Genomic DNA, 23,450 nt, shown 5'->3' on the forward strand with positions numbered 1-23,450 from the left:
AAGGTTGTGACATGTCTTTTGCAATATATTTTCAAGCTTCCATAAAGACAGCAGGGCACAACCATGCTTCGCCATTAATATTGAACCCTAGAAACAAAACATTTATAGAGCAAACAGTCCTGTAGCACATGGCTAAATCCCACCAATGTCACATCTGTTGACAGAAAGAATGGGGCATGTCAGGTCCCTGGAAATGGAATTCTTTCCTCTGTGGTGTGATAGATGCTTGAAGACTAGGAGAACCTCTGTGCCTTACAGCTGGAGTTGTAGGAAGGCACTTTCATTAGAGCCTCCCAGAGACAGCCCAACCACTCTCCCTGCCCTGCAGATGCTTTCCTACATCTTTGTTAGTTACCTAATCTTATGGTAAAGGATTATTGCAGTTAATATGCAGTAATCTCATTAATCTATATTTAAAAACACTACAGGATCAGCAATAGGTTTAATATATTGCAATATTTGTAGTATGTCCTGAATTTTTCCCATACTGGTCAAAATCCCTACATTAGCGAGTGACATAAATGGGGCTTTGGAGATCATCCTTATGGCAGATGCACAGTCCAGGCACAAACTGAAGGTGCAAAATCTCACTGCAGGGGACTGTTTTCTAACCAGGTTGGATTCACATCTAAAATGCTCTAGATTCTGTCACTGAAAATGTCATAGTGAAGCATAACCAGACTTAGATCATTACAACGTGGATATACTTACAACATACAATTCTGTTACTTAGCAGGCATGAAAGAAGAACTGTGTTCAAGTGGTGACCTGCCCATCTAGACAACGTATTGGCAATATTTTAAGCCAAGCACTGGAAACCATCTGAACTTGGTCTATGTTACTGATTCCAGTGCTAACACAACTGGAATATTAGCTGGCATTATGGTGGGGAGCTTCCAGGGGGAAAAAAAGCTATTGCTGGCATAATCCTTAGTCTAGGAGTGAATTTAATTTGCTAGAAAAATACTATTTCTCATAACCCTTGTGAGACAATGAACAGCAGCTCTTATATGCCAGTTCTGACATACCGTTGTGGTAAGACCAGTAAACTTAATCAGTTTTCTGGGAACTTTCTCACATAGAATAACTAATTCCTGAAGATTTATCTTCTGATTACTAGTGTACCTTATAAATAATAATAAAAAATTAAAATTGGTTTACCTCCAAAGTGACAAGGAAAAAAATTAAATATATATATATTTGCTTTAAATTATATTCCTGCAACCCAGATTTTGCTGTATTTTTTTCTGTACAGAGAAATGAAATAAATAAATAAATACCAAAAAATGAAATGTCACTGAGATGGTTGTCCCAGTGGTATCTCATAGAAAGAGAATTTGAAATTGGCAAACAGAAAACTTTCATTAGAAGCATCTGCTCAGATTAACTGTTAAGTCTACTATTGCATACATATTGTTTTGTTTACATTTTATTTCAGAAATGGTTTTTAAAATGGTTGACAGAGAAGTTTCCTGACACAAGGAGGGAAGGAAGCCTTTTAAAAACTGTTACTGTCTGCCATAAAATTAATATTAAATAATTAAGTCTGTCATGTAGCTATCAGGCCATAACCACAACAAATTTAATCTACTGCAGTCTGTAAAGGACATCTACAAAGAATGGGAGAATGGTATCTTCCTCCAATTACCAATAATGGTTTCAGAGCATCAATAAATTTTGAAAGAAAAATTCTGTACTGCACTGATTTGGGACTATACATTATAAATTGTAAAGTGAGAAACATTTAATATATAAATAATATCTAATGCATAAATACATACAAACACGTGAACATACATGCACATTCACATGCACACATACCGAGTACCTCTCATCACTAGTAACTGGGAAGAATATTTGAAAAGAGCTTGATTCACCACTGCATGTCTCCAGTCTTACGCCACATGAGATTCTCTTATATAAGCATGAGACCCCTGTATTAGAGTGGAATTGCATAGAAGTGACTCGTCCAAAGTGCTTAAATCACTACAGCTTTGCTACAGGATGGTAGATAATGTTTGGGCAATCAGGAAGCCAAAATGATTGTGCAGTTGCTCAGAAGCAGGGAAGCAAAAAATGGAGATCAGGATATCTCAGCTCTTCAAGAAATGTACTCCTTATTTTACTTTTAGGTGCTTTTAAAAAATAGCAAGTCTGTTAACTTACCTGAATCTTAAATACATGCTCAGCATAATACATAAGCTGTATGCTGACCTGCACAGGGAAGCTGTCCTGACATGAAACATGTACGCATCACAAGATACTGAGGAAGGGCGTCTTCTTTCTCTGTTGGAAAGATAAACTGAATTTTGATCATTTGAAGATAAATTGTTAGTTGATAGCATTTTAAAAAATCTCTGTTCTGTCCTTTTTTTTTTTTCTGAGGGGGGATCCTTTAAGAATCAGCCTTTCCCGATCACCATATAGAGTAGCTTTCAATTCCATGTTCAGTTTCTAGAAAAGCTATTTCTTAGAAATGATAATATAAATAATGTTGTTATTTGTTATTTCTGTCATTATTTTCTTCTTTTTTTTTTAATCAACATGAAAATGATGTCCATACATAATAATTATGGTTCTCTAGGACCAGCACTTTCCCTGTCACTTTTCTGGTAAGAATTATTTTCTCCTCAGACAAATTACATCACCTTATAAAAGATTTGAAATGCCAGCAGATTCCTGAGCAACAGCAAAAAAAAGTAGTATTAGAAGGTATTTCTTTAGAACCAGAGGGCAACCAAGAGCTAATATTCAACAGTGTTACCTTAGGGTACAAATTTTAGTTACATTTTAGTAGGAAAGCAAGCTGTAAAAAATAGATTAAAACATCATATTCCAACACCTACAAATTTCAGTTTGAAGAAGCTGATTACTTAAAGCCTTCCTTCAGAAACTGAACCTGAAATAAGCCCATGGTCCTGCAACGCCCTCCATTCCCCCATGCCCAAACACTGCTCTGAGGTTCCAATCAATCAGGCACATTAACTTTGGCATAGAGCAATTGTTGTCTGCAAGTCAATGTATGCAATTATCTCTCTCAGCCAAAAATTGTTATTCTGATGGTTTTTTCTTCTTAAACTTATTTGTTCTTAGAGTGTTACTATGTACCCAGTGGGCCTTAATTGCCACTGGGGCTCAAGGAGATTCTGAGCATCTCCTAACACCTCAATAAAGTAGGCGTTTTCAGACTTTCAGAGGTCCAGGGATGGAAGTATGACAATAAAAATCATGTTTCAAGCATTCCCAGTGTCACAACTTGAGGAGAGTAGTGGCTGTGAGTGTCACAAAACCCAACTGTTTTTTAATAGCATGCATACAGAATTAACAACTATATAAGGAACACTAAAATGCCTGAGAATCTCAAATAACAGTTTTCATATACTCTGTGCCCAAAACTGAACAATGAAAAAAATAATAATGAAAAGGAAGTAAATATATTGCATTCATTTACTACTGGAATATAAAAAGAATATTTGTTTTCATAACCTGGCACTAACACTTGAAAACCAAAAGCTTAAGCAATGAAAATACACCAAGAACAATAAAAAAATAAAAAGAATGAAAAGGCAAATGTTGAAAAAAATGAATCCTGCTTTTCCTTTTAATAACTGAAGTAAGCTTTTTAGTATGGGTGAAGCATTCCCTCCACAAATTTATGAGCCAAATATCCAAGGAAACTATGTAAGAGAAGGACAAAGAAAACAGATCCTTAATCATCTGTTAAACATAAAACTAGTCATGGCACCTCAAATGTAGTATCTCACTAGTAATATGCTATAGACCCATAGTGTTTCTCAGTGACATAAAGTATCTTGGTTTAGCTGTGGACTGTCTGTTTCTACTTCCTTCACACATCATGTTTGGTTATCATACAGAATAAACAGGGCAGAAAATACAAGTCTTACTGTTTCCTTTTATAAATTCAGAAACGTTTCTAAACTTTGTTCCTCCAGATTTCTGTCCCAAAGCTTCACAGGACTAGGTAGGCATTGCAAGAAAAAATTAATGAACCTTCCTTTTCTTCAGTTCAGGCCTGTTTATTTTAAGCCACAGCCTCTGACCTGTTTGCTTCGCAATGTGTGGAAGTTACAATCATCAAAGCAGTTTCAGCAATACCTGCATGAGTTTCCAGACCTAATTTCTTCATGTGGAGGAAATGGTATGTTTTCTTTTAGCAAGTGCATTTTTTGTACTACAATTAGGTTTATTTGTGCAGTGATTAGGGATGGCACCCTATCTTCCTAATCAAAGAGGGGATGTTTCTTTTCAGTTCCTGTGCTTACCAGTGATGGGCAAAAGTGTGGCAGTCAAATACCCAGAATTAGAGGCTACGCCTATCACTAATGTAAATGTCTTTTAGAGAAACCTTAAATACAGAAGGCTGATTTTTATCTTGTAAACACCTGTGAGTAATTCCATGCTCCTTGGTGACTCTGATTCAGTACTGCTCTTCTTGCTGTGGTCCTACTGGTGTCGGTGCTGTGTGAGTGGAAATGCTACTCACTAAGGATTTCCCAGGCACAGCTGCGGTAGCAAACTTGCACAGACCTTTCACAGACCTAAAGGACTGTACAAAGACAGAGTTCAACTGGATCTGTTGCATTTAAGTGGATGTAAGTGGAAAGAGACTCAGTTTCAGGAAGTTTTGGTGTTTACATGGTGGTTTTTACACTAAGATAAGCTTTTCCACCTACTCTTAAAAGTAAGAGAAGCTTCCTCTTTTTTCTTACATAGCTGGGTTGAATAAGAAAAATGTATACTGTTTTGCGTGTATCGTGTAGGTCTCATTTTGTCTGAGATATCTTATTCTTGATGAGCACCAGAAGCTAAAATGCAGTGAAACTGTTAATAGAAAGTAAGTAAGAAAGAAGGGGCAATGTGAGTGCCTCTGAAGAAAAGAGGTCTCCTCCAGGCTTGCTACTCTCAGGAAGACAGCGCTGGTGCTTCTTCAGGCCAAGACCCGAGGTCAAGGTGGATTTTACACATTAAAGATGCTGGCTTGGCAAGGAGGAGGAATGAGCTGCCACTAATGGTGAGCAGAGAGGAGCTCTGGGCAATCAGGCAGCGTAGCAGGTAGCAGGCTTCCCCACCAAGCTGGGGCAGAGCCAGACCTACAAGCAGGTCAAGCTAAGCTATGGCTCTTTGCCGTTTAGGCCGCTTCTTCGGATGGTCCTTTGGCAAGTAAAAATGACTTTGTTTTGGAGAAGCTATTTTCTGAGTCACTTTAATTAACTGCTGTCACAACAGAGATAAAGGGTGTGTATGTGCCAAATCCAGTTAGGCCTGTCGAGTTAACCCTGCTGGTAAACAAGCAAGCTGAAGCCTTGAGATGTAATCTGAAAGTGGGAGCATGCATGATATCCCCGAGAGGGACAAGGTAGCCAGACTCACCTGTCTCCCAAAGGGTGCTGTAATGGGAGACAAAAACAGTCACCTTTCTGGATGACCACAACTGCACTAGGGAAAAGAGGAGAGACCTCTTGCTATATCTTTAGGCAGGAGAGGAAAAAAAAATGTTTCCTCTTCCTAAAAGGTGGGAAGATGAAGAGAAGTCTATGTCTTTTCCTATCAGCTAGAAAAGGAAGTCATGAAGAGGTGTTCATCTGGCACTTGGTTATTAAAATGACAATCCATTGTGATTACATCATGGATTATTGTCCTAGAAAAGAAGCTTTTGCAGCTGTCAGTGACACAGGGACCGTGAGGAGGAATCAGCATGGTGCGAACCAACACACTACACAATGGGCAGGGCCAGGTGGCACAAGAAGGCAGAAAGCCTCTGGCTGGCTCCACTGCTACCACCTTTTAGAATTTGCTGGGTTTGCCTTGAAATAAAAAAAAAATGTCTTGCAAAGATGAAGTCAAGACTGACTACTCCAGAGAGCACATTTTGTTGTATGTGGTCCACAGGGACAAGTCACATTATTTCTCTCTTCGTCTTATCCTGGTACCTTTTTCCGTCCCATTCGTGACACATACTTGGGTTTTCCCAGGACCTGAGAACTCTGTACAGGATGGTTGGACCATTGGAGCCCTTCGAAGTATATGCAGATTAATTCTTCCAAGCAGTGGTACAAGGAGTGCCAAGACCTTTGCCATCTCCATGGAGATCAGTGACATGCATGAATGCTTGACATCTCTCCCAAGGAGGCTGATGCCCCCACTTCAACATCTTCATTTACAGAAAGGATGCTGGTGGTTTTCAGCCAGCTCTGCGCCTCCTAAATTCTGAGGGCCTCACTGCTCAATCCCATGGAAAAATTTAGTCCCCTCATCTGGGACAGAAACTGCATGAAGCTTTTCAGTTGTGTAGGCAAAATTCAATTTGGCAACCCCAAGTGGGAGAGACCAAAGCTACTTCTGTGGGAAGAGAAGAGGGGTGGGGAAAGACACAGAAAACATAGGGAAACTAGAGAGTAACTAGGGAAAGGAAACTAGGGGAGAACCTCAGAAAGCCAGGATTGCTGCCCCTGCTGTCACAGAAGTTTTGGAGGGGCTGGAATGGGGTTAGCCCTTTTGGCATTATTGCTTCACTAGACCCCCCGATATTTTGCCTGGACAGTGGCAGTGCCAGCCTGGCTTTCAGGACTCTGTGCCAGGCACAGTACCCCAGCAGTGCGCAAATGCAGCTGCCTCATTTGCCTTTGCCTCAAACCAGTCCGACCCCCTTTTACCACAGCACCTGCCAGCATGTTCCTTGCTGCTGATTTTCCTTTTTTTTAAGGAAAATGTGATTCTCCCATAATAACTAGATTTCAGAAGCTGGGCCTTTTAGAAGATGATAGCATGACATTTACAACAAAGCCTAGTATGTTGGCAATTTCACTTAGACCATAGACTTAATCCTATGCAGATGGTTCCTAGTGGGCCCAACAAGAGATTTTCTTTGATCCGGCTTTTGGGAAGGGTTAAAACTTTTTGTTTGCAAAATGACATTAATTATAAATGTTGATTAGTGCTGCTAATTGTCACTGAACTGCCATATGTAACTATATCCAAACATCAGTCTCTAATTGTCCAAACCTATGCTTCTGCAAATTTGCGTTGTTTTGCTAATTGAGCTTTGTCTTTACTTGGCTGAAACTTGTTGTGACTGGAACTGTTACTCTGTGGTTGTACAGAAGCCAAAATATGGAGGCTTGATTCCAGCTGGGAACTATAATTGATATTATTATCTACAATGCAAATAATTATAACTCAGTGTACTTCCTCTTCAGTAGGTTTTTCTTGGCAGGAGGATTTGACCCTTACTGTTGAATTATTCATTGTCTCCCCACTTAAAATATATGGCCCACTTCTTTATTCCACTAACATGGCAGTCTATTCAAGAGCTTAGCCAAATAAGGCCCAGTTCATATACATTTTGAGCCTGTATAAAGCTCCCCTCCTCTTCATCAAGACCTGTATAATGTCAAAAAAATGCCTCTCTTGTCAAATTTTGTAAACAGATAGCAAACGAGGTATTAACAAATCAGTTAATTATATGAAGATTGCAAATTGGGTGTAATTTGCCAGTGAACGTACTGTAATCTGGATGCAAACAGACTGTAAGCGAAGTACAAACAAGTAATAAACCTACTTGCTAGGTATAAACAAACTTGAGGTGAACAGACTACAAATTAGGCAAAAAAGAGAAGCACACACTGGTTACAGGCTGAGTATCAGCTGTAAGATGATGTGCTCGCCTACGCGTTCATCGGAGCATTTGTCTCAGCAGTTCTCTTCCACCACCAGCAGAGTTCAGAAACTGGGTTGCAGACTGCTCCTTCAGGGTGAGCTTCATTCTTCCTAGTACAGAGAGACAGCATTGCAGCTTTTGTACAGAGATGGGCTCTCAGTCTTTGGGAAAGGAAATGTTCTCAAGAAAAATGGCAATTGACAGTGCTACAAAACTTTCTTCTCTAAGCAACACTGGCTTCATCAAAACCAGTAAAATTTGCTGAAAACTAACCAGGTTTTCTATTAACTGACATTATCTTCTCAGGTAGCGCCACTGGGTAGTAGCTGGTCTCTCCACAGGGGAGGAGGTGACCTCAATACAGTGTTGCAAATGCCTGTAAAATGGACTTTCTGCTTTCAGGGGCTGAGTTTTATCTGTAGGAATCTGTCTAATGCATTACTGAAGGGCATTTGCCTGCAATTTTATTTCCAGTGAAACAGAGATTAAGCTCTGTAATTTTCTTACATTGCCTATAGACAGACTGGGGAAGGAGAAGAAGGGCTCCTGTTCCACTACGTGAGGGATATTTTGCTGGCTCTTTTTGTTTCCAGTTGCTAAATCATATAGCTAAACTACGTTTATGTTATAGCACATACTATATTACATCATATTATATTATATTACTTTCATATATTAAGAACTAAAATCTATCTCTAACTCTTTACAGGGAAGCCACCACTCTATTAGCCATAGGGATGTTACATGATTGAAAATGAGTTGGGCTGCCACACTAATGAAGGTAGGAAACACTCAGGGGGACAGTGTCCTGCAGCTGAGAAAGCATGTGGAGAGCAGTTCAGTGGATATCCCTACCATCAGCCCACAGCAGAAGCTGAGGGAAAATTTGGCAGGGTAACCTTAGTCTTCTCCTGACTGCAAGCCCCTCACATTCCAGAGAGCCTGGTCCCAATTCTCCTGTCTCACAGACTCTGCCTCCAGCTTCTTGTGTCCCAGAGTGCCCAAGAGAACAAATATCCCCATTGCTCTTTCTTCAGAACCTCCCAGTATTTCCCAAGCTGAATATCCCACCTCCCACACCTTTTTCTCAATGTTCCTCCCATACACAACCTTGCCATTATCAAAACTCTTTGCTCTTCCTAACTCCCTTCTCGAACCCACCCCACTCTAAGCTCACTATGGACCCCATACATTTTATTTCAGGCCCCTATTCTCCTTGCTGCTCTAATGCCCTCCCACTTTTCAGCTCCCCAACTCCTGCTTCAGTTCTGCTTTTTCTCTGACCTGCTGTCCTCGATCCTGCCTCAAAGCACCTCTCATCTGCAACCCCTTCTCCCCCCACAACCTGAGGCATTCCTATTTCTCTCAATCCCTAGGTCTTTCTGTCTTGTTGTAAGGCTCCCAGCTGGAGCATCTACATCTGCTGTACATGGATGAGGTGTTCATCTTCAACCTGTTATATTACCCCTAGCCATCGGCACCTGCGTCCTACCTCCTATCTCTCTGAGAACAGCCTGGTACTCCCAAACTTGCTTTGCCTGGGTCAGGCTGGCAAGATATAATAAATTAATAGCAGGCAGGGACTCAAACATTAATTATTTACCCCAATGGGACATAAAGGATAGAAAAGGAGGATCTGTCTGAGAAAAAAAAACATTTAATGGTAGCCACAGGAATGTGGGGATAATGGCTCACTTCATCACATATAGTCTGCATGTTGAAGCGAAGTAGGGCCCCCTGAGGTATATGCTTCAGGGAAAGAAGACAGTTGAGAAAAATAGCTTCTGGTTATATACTAGTATGTACTAACTTCTAGTATGCTAGCAAGTCAGAAGCTACACTCAGCCTTGTTCGGGCAATACCAGCTCTGAAAGGAGCAGTGTCCGGGCAAGGGTTTGCTTCTGCATTTCTTTTCTGTTACACTAAGACATCCTTGCCCTCAAAAGCCTTCTCCTGTGATGGTCAACAGGAGATAAATGTAAGGCAAGAAAGGGAAAAGCTCTGGGGACTTTCTTCCCTCTGCCATTCCAGTCATTAGGGCAGTGCCTTCCTTGAGGCCTTTTACTTTCACAGGAGAGCCCAAAGAAGTAATGCTCCTGTTACCCTTTTGTGGCTGACCTTGAGGCTTCCGTTTGCAGGTTTCCCTCTTTTCTTGGCCAGGACAGTTTTCCTCATTCCTTTTTCTTCAATAACTGCCCTGCCCTGCCCTGCCAAGTGCTGGACATTTGTGGGCAAAGAAAGCTGAGGTCCCTAACAACAGCACACCCAGAATGTCTTCCCAAGAGCTTTGCTGAGACAAAGGTTTTGCTGACATTACTGAGCTGGTGGTAAATATCACCTATGCGTACTGCAAATTTCTCATCAAGCTAGAGCTTTTACGCTTATAACTACAAAGAAAGAGTGGCAATTAGCTTTGCAGAGTGCTTTTAGTGCCATGTGCTAAGCCAAACATATGCACACCCAGTTAGGTTTTAAGTCTTATTGGATCATTAAGCCCAGCTATTAGAGCATCTAATACCACTGGTTATGCAACAGAAAATAATTGTTATTGTTGTTAGAATATTTCTCCTGCAAAGACACTAGCTGGATCTCTTCTGCAGCAGTGTGAGTGCTGATCAGGCCTGCAGCAGCGGCAGAAAGCAATAGGCAAGCATTTCAGCAGTTTGCAGGCAAGATCAAGGTTCAGAAGGTCTTCATGGGACACATCGAGAAAGTGAATAAATGAAAATCCTCAATTTCCATGTCTAAATTCAGTCACATGAAATCCCGTAGTTCTCCCACGGATCCACCGTCATTGCTGTCAATCTTTAGTTAATGAATCTTTAAAATTAACCTTCTGTAACTAATCATTTCAATGAATAATGAGGTAATTGTGCTACTGAAAAATACCAAGGCACCTGGAACTGGCAGAATGTTTTGAAGCAGAATTTTAAACTTTACTAGAGCCTGTTGAACAGGAAGAAACAATCCAAAGACAAAGCAACTTAGAGAAACACAACACGTACATCCATTGGGAATGTTATGCTCCATCCCAGTCTCATTTCATCTTACTCCTGAATAAATGTTTTGAGAGTGGGGAAAAGGCATTAGAAGTTTAGGGGTGGTTTGAGATACCACAACACTAACAGACACAGGGACTGAACAGCGCTCTGGAATACAAGTGCCATGTTTCCTTCATAATAATCTCACTCAGTCTGTGTTTGAGTACCATTAGACCATGATGATTTCATACCCCTCATGCCCACAGCAATCTGCATTAACAACTTAAGAACACATTTCATCCCAGTTGTACACAGACACTAAATAAAAATGCATAAGGGAAGCACTTAAAGCAAATTGACAAATAGCTTGGGGTGAGAACAGCCTAACCCCCAGGAATGAGAGCCAGGAACAAGAAGCACTTTCGCTTACAAGGGTTTTAGCTGGAAAGGCAGAAGCAGAGAGTGTTCTTCCTCTAGTAATCATTTCAGCTCTAGTCTTTCAACCTTGACCGCAGAAGAAAGGGCAATGAGTGAAAAATCAAGCCAATCTATTTCTCCATTGGTAAATGACTTATTAATGTTATAGTGGAAATATCTGAGATTGTTTACAAAGCTCCAGCACTACAGATTAGAGTTTTTAAAAAAAGAGGTTCCATTTTCTAAAAGCAGCACAGTTTTTTGGCATTTGGCCAACATTTTGAAGATTAGGTGCCTGATGGTAAACCCTTAATACCAGGGACCTGGTTTTCGGAGCTGCGGATTGTCACACAAACCTCACCTCTGTCTGTAGTTTGCTATGCCTCCTGCCATTCCTGGAAATCAGACTGCTTATCTGTATACATCAACATTGAATGTGGGTCTCTGACCCGAGGCATGTGAGTCTGAAGGGGTTTTTCTCATGACTTCATGCCTGAAAAATCCAAGGATGGGAACCAGGTGTACCTTTCTCCTCCACAGGTATGTTCATTCCCTGACCTTGCTAGTTTGCTCCCCAAGCTTATTGAAAATGGACCTGCAGTTCCGTAGTTAGTGAAATGTAAAGAAGGTGCCACAAACCTACCAAGGGCTCCAACCATCCAAAACACATGCCACATGAGTGCTTGAATATTCAGAGCTGCTTTACAAAAGCAAACAGTAATACAATGTAATTAACAATGGAAGGTATTAGCTACCACTCTCAGACTTTGAGAGTAGCTGGCCCCCAGAGCTCCTGAACTTCATTAGCCATTTAAATAAGCACAGAAACATTTCCTTTACAGCTACTATATATAGAAGAATGCCAGGCTTTCAGTGTATGCATGCATCACAACTGTGATCTCCTGCATCCATAGTATCATCTCTGTCACAGACTACGTTTGTGCAACTGCTTACAAAGTCTTCATTCTGTTCAAAGGTTTTCCTTTGTGACTGAATACTGTTTTTCAGGATCTTTGTAGCACATATTTATGATAACATACATCTCTTTCTGCATCTTTTCAGCCCCTTGAACTATTGCATTTTGTTCACCATAATATCAATAATCAGCATTACTTTGGGTTGTTTTCTTCCTCCCTTTCATATGTTCTTCACAGCCTATCTTACCAGAGTGGGTCAAGGGAGCCAGTGTCTCCCAGGGAACACAGCCAGGCCATGCAGACAAGTGGGTTTGGGGGAATCACCCTGCACAAACTCTGAAATTGACTGGAGCTAGTAGTTTCATACTGTAATGATGATTAACACCTGGCTTCTTGTCTGGAAACAAGCACAGCAATGCCTGCAGGCAGTACAATCTACTAGCACCTACTTTCACTCTATTCTCATACAGAAAAGCAGGGCTTGGATTCTCAGAAACATCTGTTGCAAAATATTCTTGGGACTTCATGCCACAGAAGATGTCACTAAGTTAATATGTATTAAAATGACAGAGACTTAAAAAACATAAATTATATTTCTCAGTCAAATAAATATTTCCTTAACTGAGCAGTTAACAAATGCAGTCATAAGAAAGCCTTCATGAGACAGCTATCCCATAAAGACTTCCCCTCTTCCTTGGGATTCCAATCTTTTTCAACACTGAATACCTATGAGATGATATTAAGACTTTTATAACTGGTTGGCACTTGTGTGGAGCATTGTGTGTTATTTATATACATGTGAATTTTTTGTGAAGAAACAGATACAGTTGAGGAAAGTTCAGTGCTGTTACAGTGGTGTAAGAGATTAGCTTAAAATTAAAAAACACTTTGAAAAGATAAAATTATGCAAGTACAAAGCACTCTGTAAACATCTTTTAATCCTCAGATATTCCTGTGCCAGTTTCCCCTCCCCGTTTTATAAACCAGGCTGTCCAAGGCCACACAACAAGTCAATAACTGAGCCAAGATAGACTTTCAATGCTTGAATTCCAGTCCTGAAGCCCAAATGTTTCTCTCCTTTTTTATACCTCACCTCTCTTTCCACACTGTGACTACTACTCAAATCCCTCCTTTTGCTGATGAACATGAAAGAAAATGTTACTGAAGCCCTTTGATACCTCTGCCTTGCAAGTCCAGTCCCGGTCTGCCAAGGAGCTTTGCAGAACCCAGAGCTTTAGAGTTTTGCAGTCACTATAGTTCAAAGTAACTTTAATCCCAGCAGACATCAGATGTTAGTTTCTATTGCCATATCCCATACTGGTATTTAGATTCATACAAATTCTATCCCCTTAGCAACAATTTTATTTTGTCTGTAGACTTGTTGGGAGACAAGCAATGGTAGGAAGAACAGACTCTCAAGAACACAAGTACGCAGTAAAACTAATAAAACTGCCAGAGGGACAACTACAGCATTTCCTAGGTTGGAGATATGTCTAGGTTCACAGTTGTGCTGTTATCTTCAAAGACGAAGAAACTTGATTGTTTGTATTCCTTCATCGTAGCAACAGCTTGCTTTCCTTGCAGCCTGGCAATGGCATCTCGCATCCTCCCTGTCTGTAAAACACATCCCTGCCCCTAGCATTCTGCTGGGGAAGAATTCTGCTTTTGTGATTGATTGCCAGCCAAGACTGCTCAGATGCAAGCGAGGGTGATTCAAGCTTTTGGATAAACAGTCTTAAGTTCCTGCATACCTGAATCCAAGCCAGATTCTTGCAGTAGCATTGCTCACTAGAGCTAGCTACCATCTCTAGATCCCAAAGAGCATTTGAACTAAGCTCTCTTGAAGGAATATCAGTGTTGAGATACATCATTCGTCCAAATAGTGGTGAACAATCTCCAACTTTGAATCTTTGGTAACAGATAATAAGGCTGCACACTTCTTGTCTGTATTTATAATATAGACTTGTTTTTAATATACTTTGTCCTGCTCCATGTATCAATGGCACATATTTTGATAAATGAAAAGCATTAACATACTGCCTTTTGATGAAGTACCTGGCTTTTTTACTAAATCATCTGTCTAGTTTCAGTTTAGCCTGTATATCAAAGACTCCTTTAATTCTAACCACAGAAGCACAGAAATAAAGAGGATGATTGCTTTTGTTATACTTGGAAGGGATCACAAGCTCTATCAGGTCCCTAGGATATTTGCTGCATTTCCTTCCTCCACTGTTCTTTTCCCCTTTTTCCTCAAAGACTCTATTTGAAGTACACTTATTGCATACCTCAGACAGCCAGGGGGAAATTTGTTTGCACTCCTTCTACAGTCCCAAGCTAGAAAAAACTTTTCAAGGTGTGCCTATGCCATAGGTATGAGTAGGACATTTTTTTCAAGAGGAAACTCTTTTACAGGGCAGAGAACCCACCATGCTTGGTGTGATCTTTGTTGTACAAGCACAACACAAGAAAACCCTGCAGAGCCTGGGAAAGTGGCGTGGCAAATGCAGGAGGCTGGAAGCGGGCATTCAGCTAGATCTGGGTTTTTCCAAAGCTTTCTGAAAGACTTACAAGTGAAAGGCAATGCAAGGCAAGGACAAGTATGCTGACAGGAGCTTCTTAGATGGTGTTTGCATTAGACAGTTAAGATTTTGGTTTATGTTTCAAAACAGGCTGTTCAGAGCTGGGAATTTCAAAGGCCATCAGGGCTGGCTGTCAAAAGTCAGTAAAATGAAGACTCAGTGTTATCATCAGACTTGTAGGATCTTCTGCCATTCTCCTGAAGATTTTGTAACCTCACTTTAAAAATTCACCACCTTTGTGGCACTGTACTGTGGCAGTTGACAGAGCGGGGTATGAGAATGGTGTCTATGAGTCTGCTCAACTCTCAACAGATTGTGAGGTTTTTCCAAAATAGTTTGTGCTTCTTTTCCCCTTGTTTCCATTTGCCTGTGAGTAACATACTTGAAGGATAGTAACTTCAGAATACATTTACCTGAAGGGGGAGACAGGTTTTCAAACATACTGTGGTGATCCTCCCTACAGGTGCACAAACTGCACTTACACTCGTGTATCTATCTCATACGGAAAACTTATGCACCTACATCACTGCTGTAGTTTTATCAGGTCCTGGAGCCAAAGCAAGTCTTTTGGACAGCATGAGATTTAAATTTTTTTTAAAAGAAATGTATTTATTCTCAAATGACGTTGTTTATTATGTATGGTAGATAATTTATTTAAAATGAGAAAATATTCAAGAGTAGCATGAGAGGGGAGTCAGAGGGGAGTCACTTCCAGTGTTAATGCTGAAGGAGGACTGGCAACCAGAAGGCCATTTAATAAAAAATGGAAACGTCACAGGGTTTGAGATATCATCTTCTCTTTTGCTGCTGAATGACCAACAAAAACAAGGGAAGTGACTCACTATCACTGAAACTAAACAGAAGATTCATACATGTGTTAATACTTTGTTCAGCTATGAGAAGTGTTTAGTTATAAATTATTCAGGAAAAGTTGTTTCCTGACAAAGAAATTGGCCTTTTGTGTTCATAATGTCCTAACAATCCTAACAGATACCACCTGTATGCAGAAGAAGGAATTGAGATACATAGCTGAAAATTTCATCTGTTGCTATCAATCTACTGAAGAAGGTTGTTCAAAATTATAGTTCTGAAGGTGAAAGAAAATGTCATAAAATCCCAGCAGTTTTGGTGCCTGGGCTGTGCATAAGTACAATTCTTCAAAAAAAATCATATCCAAACCTTGTAGCACACAGAAACGTTACACACTTTCTCAGGTGACTGTGAGGACTTAAAAAACATCATCAGCAAATCTTCAGCATTCCTTGCAGCAGGTACATCTCAGGCTATGTCAAAATAATTCAAACTCTTCTTAAAATAATCCAGGACAGAACATCTAAATTTTATTTCAACTTCAACATAGTCTTTAACTGCACTTGCTAAAAGGCCAGATTTGCATTGAAGTCAGCAGAAATGCAAGATGTGATGAGCATATTCAGCAGTGCAGCATAGGCACCTGAGCAGCATGAAAGGCACTGGTAGCCAAAACAAGCAGGAGACACAGTTGGTAAAGCACCACAAGTACTCAGGTGTCCAGGGCCCTGCCTGCCCTAGAGAAACCACGTCAGTGTTCTACCAGCCCATCTCAAGGCCACCTTGGGCCCACGCATGAAAGAGCTTCCATTGGTTGTTGGGGAAGCAGGATTCACCACAATTCACCATAGGGTCTTAAAGGGGTAGAAAGTGATTAACGTTATAATGGGATTAATCTTAGCATAAGCATACTCAGACACTGGCTGGATGCAGCCTTCTGCATGCAGGCTGGCAACAGCTGCTCCCACAGCCTGGTCTGTCAGAGCATGCAGAGGACCTTGTGCAAATCTTGAGCATACGCTGAAGTGCTTCTTTCCTTTGCTATTTCTCCACAGGACCTTGGAAGGGAAAGAGGGATGCCAAATACCTCACACTCTCAGCCCCTCAGCCTCCATGAGCCTTTTTTTAAAAAAAAAAAAAAAGAAAACCAAAGAAAAAGCAGGGGTACTATATAGAACAGCTTGAGTTGTAACAGAGGAAGGAACGAATTTGAGATCCCATGGGCAACTCCTGAAAAGACTTATGTTGGCCCACATCCATCTCCCAAACAACTCAGATTACTGACCACGAGCTGAAGGACCTTTTTTGTTGTTGTCTGTCAAATTTATTCTTTAAGTCACCATCCTGAAAATCACATATAACAGGATGTAATAAGGTTTCTGGATACCTCTTCAGGATCTCAGTCATTGTCCCCTCTCTCTGAGGAAATCACAACCTCTGATTTTGTTTTTGGTTTCTAAGAGGATGAATTTAAATGTATCACTGAACACAGAGTCTTGTAGCCCTAACTTCATATCCATCCAAGTACCTCAACAAGCTCCATGGACTTTGGCCTTGATAGTATATTTATCTAATATGGGTGAGAGTGAGTTTTATTGCTTGTCTCCAGTAAGAGCCATCCGATTCTTCAACAATATGTCAAAAAACTCACACTCTAGTCATGTTCTTTGACCTCACACATTTAACTAACACAGTAATATTACCCATGTAAATAAGTTACATTTTCAAGTACATGGTATAAATATTCCAATGAGAACAGGTTAATAAGTTTTTCAAATAAACTTCCCCCTTTTGTTGAGGCTACAAAACCTTCCTGTGTTTTTACGGATTTAAAATAAAAAAGGTTGTCATCTCCTCCATCATCTTGTCTCTCTGCAGATAAAGACTACTGGCACATACTTGTGCATCAGGTGCATGTTTGCTATGAGAAGAAGTGAGAGGAAAGTAAGGAACTTCTACAACAAGAAAGGTGTTGGAGGTCTGGCACAGGCACCCAGAGCAGCTGTGCAATCTCCATGCAGGAGGTGTCCAAGACTCTGCCAGAAGTAGCCTCAGCTGTTGTGGTATAATGTTATGACCTAGTCTTTGCATGAAAGGTTGAACTAGGGAGTATCAGAGACCCCTTCCAAGTCTTTAAGATTTACTGTTTTCACAGTATTAATTTCAGCTGTCCCTGAGGTATGCCCATTACAACTATGACAGGTGCCCATCACAATGAAAGCCTCATGCAACAATAATGCTTAGAGATGGGGAAAAACTCATTCTTGCAGTCTAAAGAGAGCAAGATAAGACATGACATTGAATGAACTCCTCCCTTCTTTCCAACTTCTGCTTTTAAAATGGATTTGTTTCCCTGAAGGAGAAGAAAAATCTGGAAGCGAGACATAGCCAAATTCTTCCTAGCCTCCTTCTGTCCTAACTTCCCGAGGAACTTTGAGAGGACAAACAGTGAAATGCTTTCTCACTTGGCAAGTTCTTCTCATCATTTTCCCTAAGCAGTGCTCCTGCATGTACCCACAATGCCTCTTCCTCTCCTTTCAGGTGGAGATCTCAAATATTCTAGGTTATTATGTGACAGAAGATAAGGCAGCAAATCACGATTCTGACAAGTGAGCAGGAGTATTCGTCTTCAAACGTTTTTCTGTCCTTGTTCACAAGTGATGTGGCTGAGCAGACCCCACATGGCAAGCACCCCCAGGCACTGCAAGGAGACTTGTCTGCTCTCAAACAAGAAGGATCATCTGTTTTAAACAGCACTTATGTTTGTTAATTCTCCTCTGCAGTTTTTTAAATCAAGCTATTTTCAAAAGGCTTCTTTTACTTTCTTTGACCATCATGTTAAACAAAGTTCTTCACATGAGCAAACTGTCTTACAGAGACAATGTTTTTCAAATGGTAAACCCAAATTAAGCATTTAATTCGCAGTGAGACATTGAAGCAAATCACCCTGTTTTCTGAAGAGCAGGCAGGAGTTTAAACCATATAGGACAAAAGACATCCATGGAACAGAGCTTTTTATTTAAGTGCTCCATTTTCAGAATTTGGGCTCTGAAGTTTGGGTTTGTATTTTTCCTGAAATTAAAAGATATCTGAAATGCCAAGAGATGTTGCACACTGGCTGATGGAAAGTGGTCCAGAACAATTTGTCCTGCTCTACCATACTATGACACATTTTAGCAGTCCTGTGGTTTTTCTTTGTTAAAAGCTATCTATAATTAGATCTAAAATACCAATATTAATCCACAAAGCTCTTTGCAGGTATTTAAAAAATACCACAAATCATTATCCTGTATTAGTATGAGCCCAGTTTTGCTGCCCATAGTACAAGTTCTGGGTTGCGTAAAAACCTGCTGCTCCCGTGAATGCTACACGTGCAGCTGACCTAGTGGGAAGTTGCAGTGGTTAGAAATGGTGAGCCCTGCATGTGCTCCGACCACTGCATTGTCTCACCACCTGACTGTCGGGTAATTTAAGCCCCCTGTTTTATTCCTCTTTTTTTACAGAGGAATCCTTACCTCTAGATTCATCAGGCAGGGAGAAGCTTCACTGATTGCAATGCAACTCTGAAAAGGGGGGTTTCACTCGCCTCCAACTATTAGACTGAGTTCTCTGCTAAAATCAAAGGTAACTGGCTGATGCAAATCTGTTTCCTTGAGGAACACAATTTCATTTGGCCAAATGGCATTTAAAAGCATTGGGGAACCTTGAAGAGGCAGCAGCCTACTTCAGCAAAACACCTAAGCACAGTTCCAGGAGCAGCTTCAGGTTTGGGGAGCACATGCCACGATACACACGCCACCACCCGCTCGGTGGCTGCGGGCCAGTGGCAGAGCTGGCAGGTGGGATTTACATGGTAACACAGCTGCTCCCATTCACATGCCAATAAGTGAGCTCAGAGTCATACTCAGAAGTGATGAAACTTTGACTCCAGCCCTTTCGGACACAGCCATCAGTAGGTATGGAAACACCTTCCCTCCCGACGAGTCTCTGTGGGTGGCAGCCCCCAGCAGAGGGGAGAGCAGACAGCAAAAGGCAGCAAGCATCTGAGCAAGCTTCTCAGCTCTTACGAGAGTCCATCAGCAATGATGCTAACTGTTGGCATTACTAAAACAGGTCTTGTGCCCAACATAAGAGTCTTGATTGCTGAACTATATCAAAATAGTGAAATAGGGGCCCTAAGGAACTAAGTGCTAAAAATCAACATAAGTAACCGATTTACTCTTTTTTGAGGAGATGACAAGAAAACACCATGGCTTATTAATTTTAGAGGTGGATCCGAATTCAAACCTCACATCACAAGAGCAGACCTCGATGAGGACATGCTGTCCAGCCACACAGCCATAGCGTTTAATAAATCCATATGCACAACCGTCTCTGGTTGTTACTTCAGGCTGGGATCTGCCTTTGCAGTTAGGATAGCACCTCTAACTCTTTTCTATCTGGAAATTATTTTGGATTAGAAATATTTGAAAAGTCAGAAATGCAATCAGCAGAATAATAATAAAAAAGCATAAGCAAAAGGAAAGGAATAAAAATAAAGTTCTCCTTCTCTGGTATGAAGGAAGGTATCCGGGAGTATTTTTCTCGCTGAAGAAAGGGGAGGGAGATTAGCAGTAAAGAAGGATGCTGACAGCAAATTTAGTACAGACCAGTGCCACAGCATGTTGCTGTCCTCTTCATCCTCCTCCCTCTAGCCTGACTCAACAAGGGCAGCTGCTAATCCTTCCATTTTTAGCACAATGCAAACCTTTCTCTGTTCACTAATCCATCACCACATCAGCAGCATCAGCTGATGTGTGGCCCCTTTCTCCTACAACTGCAAACCCCAGTAGTCTCTGCCAGCATGCCTGATCCTGTATACATCTCCTGCCCAAAATCCAGTGCCATGAAAGCATTGTGGTATGAACAAAATACTGCCCCTTGAATGGTGCCTCAGGAGAATTTAGGCAGCCTGAGTTTTAATTTGTTTTCTTTAAAAGGCAGTGTAGTCGAATAGAGCTCAGATTTACAGGACAAAGGGGGAGAAAAAACCCTACTAACACTGTCATTAATCTCACTGTAGTGGAGGAAAGAAATTCCATTTGTGTTCCTAGGGAGGGTCTTTGCTTTATGATCCAGCAAAGGCTGCATGCTACAAGACCGTTTGAACTTGTGCCAAATTCAATAGAGACCCACAGCAGTGGAAAACAAAGACATTTAATTCTACAATTAACTAAACTTCTATTATAAATTGTAGGGATATATCCTACAATTAAATCCACAGCTTTGGCACTTAGACTCCATGTGAATTTGAGTCCACTTTAATTTGTTATAATCAGTGGTAACATGCGAAGCAGGAAAAGCTGTACAGTCCAGCAAAAATAGTCTTTCTTTGGCCTTCATTCACTTTAAGGCTCTTTTGCACCATTTTGGTAATGTAGAGGGCTGAATACTGATATAAATTATGCAAGGAAGGACACCTTAATGAAACCAAAGAAGGTACACTTAACGCAAGCTGCATGCAACAGTATAATATAAAAAGGGCAGATCCCGTACTTGTTTAAAAAAAAAAAAAAAGGCAAAACAAAAACCCAAACAACACTCTGCACCTGGTGTAAGGAGATTTATATACAAGGCCTCACATCCATTTGTCTGGTCCTGAGAAATTGTGGGACACCTTGAATTAGCTGTTATATAATACATGGCATAAAGAATAGCACATAATTCACTCACAACTGTTTAAAAGCATTTGAATCTTGAAATCCTATGTGATATCAATAACATGTAAAAGGCATTTAACCTTTACAAAGAATGAAATGTACATTTAAAATTAAATTTACTTTTATTCAGGAATATTAGCCTCTGTCCTACATCTGGAATATGGATTGTTCCTACCTCAGCCATCACGTTTTCCCCTGAGGAGAAGGTAAGCAGCTCTCCAGGCAGAAAATGTCTCCTCTTGTGCTTGCAAACAGCTTGCTCAGAAGCAGCAGGACTAATACTGCTGCTGCATGCATGCAAGGACATGGGCTGTAGACACATCCCTGCACATGCACAAGGTAGTGCAAAGCAATTGGAAGCTGCTTCTGCATCTCCTGCAACCCTTAGAGGAGATGGTCTTAAAAGTGGGACTCGACCTTTGCTACTGGTGGGAATGCATCAAATGGGGCAGATCACTCACCTTCCGGGACAGCATCACAGTGTGTACCAAAGTGGTTTTATTTAAAAAAAAAAAAAACAAAAACCAAACAAACACACAAACCAAAACGTCCACCAAGAAAGCATGCGAAAGTGTCTGAGAGTTGAATTATATCAACTCTGGGGTGGGACACAGTAGTCAGGAACAAATCTCAGGAGGTAACTTAATAATTGTGCTGGTTTTGGCTGGGCTAGAGTTAATTTTCTTCATAGTAGCTGGTATGGGGCTATGTTTTGGATTTGTGCTGAAAACAGTGTTGATAACTCAGGATGTTTTCATTACTGCTGAGCAGTGCTTACACAGAGTCAAGGCCTTTTCTGCTTCTCACCCCACCCTGCCAGCGAGTAGGCTGGGGGGGCACAAGAAGCTGGGAGGGGACACAGCTGAGACAGCTGACCCCAACTGACCAAAGCGATATTCCATACTATAAGATGTCATGCTCAGCCTATAAAGCTGGGGGAAGAAGAATGAAGGGGGGGATGTTCGGAGTTATGGCATTTGTCTTCCCAAATAACTGTTATGCATGATGGAGCCCTGCTTTCCTGGAGATGGCTGAACACCTGCCTGCCAATGGGAAGTGGGGAATGAATTCCTTGTTTTGCTTTGCTTGCGTGCGTGGCTTTTGCTTTACCTGTTAAACTGTCTTTATCTCAGCCCACATGGTGCGTAGCTGCTGGTTGGGGTTAAACCACAACAATAATGGAATTGGTTTCTGTATTAGGTCAGAGTTGCTACAAACCTCACCCATCCATGAAGCAGAGTCAGATTTGCTACTTTAGTTCAGATTTATCCAGTAAGCCAAAGGAAAGAGGAGTACAGAGGAAGTAGACATAAAAAAAAACTCTGGCTCTTGCTTTGGAAGAAACAGGAAACAAAATTACATTATCTGAGGAACTTCCTACAGCATGATTTTTGCAAGGCAGTCAGATTCAGCTATCAGCAATACAGAACACTACCCCATTACCTTAGAACAAAAATACTCTTATCACAATTTCACCTTCACAGTCCAGCTTGCTGTGCTAGCAACTGAAAAATAAGAAATAATTCATTGAGAAAGCTCCATAAAAGGTCATAACAATAATGTAGAGGGTCATGTAGTACAGCAGGTGTTTGCAAATGTGGAATTATATCTACAAGCACGGTACTATCTACTGAGGAGTTTGTACAGTAGAGTTTGCTCCGATACCCTCAGGCTATGTAGAAACTGTACACTGCAGGACCTTACCTCCTTGTCACCTCAGACTGCATGTACAACAAAAAATACTGTGCTGCCCCCCCAGCCTGTAGAGCAAGAGGGTTTCCCTATGGAGGAGGAGGAAGGAGGGTACCCACTAGGTCTTGCCCTGTCACTGCAGGGAGAGGTGTCCAGCGCACCCACACCCAGATTCAGGAGCAGGCACAAGGCTCAAAGGCTGAGGATCAAATTAAAATCTGAGTGTTTGTTAAAAGCCTGTTCAGATAATCCTACAGAGCCTGGTATCCATGGGCAGAAGGGAGGGAACTCCTCAGTGACCCCATGGGAGGACATCCATCCCTGGCACAGGAGAGTGACCCCAGCACTAAATTTGCTATGCAGGGGAAGTAAAGGCAGCCCTGGACACTAAATACAAAATGGCTTTCTCAAGTCTCTTTTAAAAAAAGAGTTTCATTGCTCTTTAAAAAGAAAAAAAAAATAAATCAAAATCAGTTTTCTGTTGCTTATATGGCACATCCACCCAGTATCATAAGCAGCTTTGCCCACTGGTGTAGGGCTGCACCTGCCTGGCCACTCTGCATCTAAAAAGCATCCTGTGCTACTGGCAAATGCACAGCAATGGGCGCATTTCGCAAAAAACAAAGGCAAGGAAAGTCTGCTTCTTCGAGCCAACAAGAAGAGGAAATATCCATGGG

At 41.1% G+C, this 23,450-nt stretch overlaps 1 long non-coding RNA gene across 1 annotated transcript in view; it reads right to left on the reverse strand.

Annotated features, from left to right (window-relative positions):
• Positions 1 to 21,369, reverse strand: part of LOC115344755 — a 44,781-nt gene extending 23,412 nt beyond the window's left edge. Inside the window, exons 1-2 of the long non-coding RNA XR_003924642.1 lie at positions 21,257 to 21,369; positions 2,167 to 2,286 (exon numbers count right to left, since the gene is read on the reverse strand). This is a non-coding gene — a long non-coding RNA (uncharacterized LOC115344755). The remainder of the gene's footprint in view (positions 1 to 2,166; positions 2,287 to 21,256) is intronic.
• Positions 21,370 to 23,450: the final 2,081 nt, after the last annotated feature.

The sequence above is a fragment of the Aquila chrysaetos genome, chromosome 8, assembly GCF_900496995.4.
Source record: "Aquila chrysaetos chrysaetos chromosome 8, bAquChr1.4, whole genome shotgun sequence".
NCBI classification, from domain to species: Eukaryota; Metazoa; Chordata; class Aves; order Accipitriformes; family Accipitridae; genus Aquila; species Aquila chrysaetos.